Raw genomic sequence first — 3539 nt, 5'->3', positions numbered from 1 at the left:
TTGTGTCGTATCGTGTCCAATCATGTGCAAAGTAACGATAAAAGTAACTGTAAAATTCGTTACCGCGTTACCAAAAAAATGTAACTTCGTTACCGTTACAGTTACCAAAGAAAAAAAATAACGCAGTTACTAGTAAAGTTACTAAAAAAGTAACTTCCCAGGTAGCAAGCTACGTCATTTTGACGTCATTTTGACGTCAAATGACGTCATTTTGACGTCAGCTTGCTACCAGGGTTGTAACTGTAACTTCGTTACAAGTAACGAGTTACTTCCATTCCCTGTATTTATGCAGTTATTCAATTGCGTTTATAAGCCCGGAAAACTAATTCGGCGCGCAGTTTGAATGATTACAAATATGATTAGTATATGCAAATATATACAAGTATAATTATAGTATATGCAAGTATAAAGGCTTAAACACAATAGACATAGGCAATAGGCACAGGCAACAGGGAATAACGAGCCGTCCAATCAGAGCTCGGTGTGTAAGTTCGATATTATATCCCACAGCTCTGATTGGAAGGCTCGTTATTCCCTGTTGCCTGTGCCTGTTGCCTGTGTCTATTGTGTTTATAAGCCTTAATTCAGATTGAATTATTTAAGCATTAAAGATCTAGCTTTGACCGTTACAGCCATTACTTCTATTACGTATTGTTAAATTCGCAATTTAAATATCACAATTATAAAATCTATTCTATCATTACTAATAATCATTAACGAATAATTTATAAGGAATACGTTATTTAAATCTTCCATTAAGTATTTCTCAAATTCTATTCTTATTCCAAATAATCCAATTTATCGAAAATAGATTTTATAATGTGCTGCAAATTTATCTATAAACAGAAATATAACAAAATATATGATGACAGATTGACTGCGGAAATTGAACAGAATTTATCATTTCGTAACTATTTAAATAATATATTTCATTGTATCAATGGATTCCGTAATTATCAAATACGAGTTTAATGTGGTTGTGGTTGAAGCCAATATTCTGCCGCAATATTCTACTTGAATCAAAAGGTAAACTGCTGGGGTACTGCTAACATTTCGCTTATTGTAATGACACGTGCGTAGAATTTGTAGTAGATAGGAGGAGATAACGTAAAAGGAGAATTCCAATTTTCAAAGATAGCAGCTATTTCATAATAAAGAGGGATTCAGAATAGGAGGGATAGAAAATGAAGACGTTCTATTATATATGTATTCTCTATATTCTAAATATAAATACGAAAATTATGAATCCATAGTTTATGTCTATCCTCAGAGAGGTCTCTCATGCCAACCCTAAATGCATATTCTATTCTACGATGTTTGCATTCATATGCCAGTTGCGAACATTTGAATCGCTATACACGTATATTTGAAATAAGACAATGCATAAACTGCATTTTTTGGCACAATAGGTTTCAGGATCTTAGGAATGGCTTAGTTCGGACTGGCCATAATCGAAAGCTTACGTACATATTGCATAAGAAAAGTTACGCGAATTATCGCTGTCAGTTTGATCTATCTATCGATTCCAAATGATTAAATTTACAATAGTTCGCGAGTCTTAGGCTGGTATTCATAGTCGGTTTTTATTTTCAAGACCGTTTTAAGTTTTAAAATCAGGAAACGAGAATTGAAATGGATTGAAATTTTTAATTCTCTCTCATCCGAATGTGTATTTTAAATGGAAAAACTTTTTAGATTCAGTTCAATTGGATTGAAAAACTGCGTTTTCTATCTAGAATTTTGAATTAAGCAGTATTCACAATTCACTTTTAAAAATTGAACTTTTTGGAATGAAAGGCATAGAAAATGTTCATTTTCCTATAAATGAATAAAAAGAGGTATTGGGCATTGAAATAAATTCAGAGATTTTCGAAAGCACGTATTCGCGCGCGCGCGCGCGCGAATATTGAAATAAATCTTTTTAAATTAAATTTAAACAATTTTATCGGGATATTGTAAGTCAATTACAAGTCGGAATTAGTTTTAGCATCTTCCTTAGGCCGTAAAATAAAAACGAACTATAGGATTTATAGTCGACATTCATAGTCGGTTCATATTTCAAGTCTTAAATAATAATGCCTTTTATGCTTGTTTCTATTAATGTAGATTAACTTTAATCTCATTTGAACTTACAGTTTATCTTTTTCTAATTTTTAGAATTAGAAAAAGATAAAGAGTAAATTAAACGTAAAGAGTTAATTTTACATTAATGGAACCTGACCTTAAAATACTGATCAGGTTTTATGATTGGCTTACACACTGTTAGAAATGTTTTTAAATTTCATTAACTTTTAATGCACATTGTTAAAAATTTCATAAAATTTAATATACTTTTAAGTTACACAATTTGAATTTAATTCTATGACATTATATTAAATTTAATGTATTTATAACTGAAAAATATGTTTATGTACATGTGCATGAAATTTAATGTACTTTTCATAAAATTTTACGGAATTAATGTACTTTTTATGAAATTTTATGAATACGTTCATTACATTTAAGTAACTATACTGTAACTTGGTTTACGTTAAACCATTCATTACTTTTAATTTTAATTTAAGTTCATAACCACGAACTTCATTTACATATAAAGGAAGCATTTCTAACAGTGATTAGATATCTGAAGACAATTTTAAATATAAGAACGTGATTATGAATACCGGCCTTAAATGATGGATCTTGCATGTTTTAGCCTTGGTTGCGAAGCAAAAGCATGTTCGAATATCGAACAAGCATCGCTTAGCGACATTTAATGCACGTTTAGATTCATATTACAAGTTGTACAATATTTCATGTAGTGAAAGCGAGATTTGAAGTTGTTGGAAATAATTTCTCTCGATACCATATGTACAAATACGAATGTATTTTTTTACATCTCTCGCATCTACGGTACAAATATATTCAAATCTAGATGCACTCAAACATTTATACCTTGTATCTTTTTTAATTCGCTTGGCTTGTAATTGCAATCGTAGTATAATTTTTTATATTAATTTTTGTATTCCAAAGAAACGAATAAAGTCATATTAAAGGAGATATCCTAGGTGCCTAATTATATTTTTGTGTAAATTTTTATAATTTCCAGTTAAAGCAAATTACGCTCCGATTTTTAATCTTTTATATATCATAAATGACATTGATAATAATTTTTATGCTGAATTATCATCGCCAATTAACAGTTTCCATATTTAGAACACATCGTGGACGTGCGCGCGACTTCACGCGCGTATTATTTAAACGTTCCGGAGAACATGAACAATTCCGGGTGACTAATCATCGTAACGCTCCCTCGGACGGGATGCGTGGGAGCGTGGTTGAAGTATGGAAAAAGTCGCGGGGACGCGCGATAAGAGTGATTATCGGATAGAGGAGAACCGGGAAGAATCGAACGTCGCGTTGGAACGTCGCCGCATCGCGTCGCGTCGCGTAGCACTCTCGGCAGGTGCACGAGAGGGTAGTTTGTGCGGCGCAGTGGGGTGCGCGCGGGAGCGAGAGTGACGTCACGTGGCGGCCGGCGGACCAATCCGGACCGGGCG

Source organism: Trachymyrmex cornetzi, unplaced genomic scaffold (assembly GCF_001594075.2).
Source record: "Trachymyrmex cornetzi isolate Tcor2-1 unplaced genomic scaffold, Tcor1.1 scaffold320, whole genome shotgun sequence".
Lineage (NCBI taxonomy): Eukaryota > Metazoa > Arthropoda > Insecta > Hymenoptera > Formicidae > Trachymyrmex > Trachymyrmex cornetzi.
Note: the sequence above shows the minus strand (reverse complement) of the source record.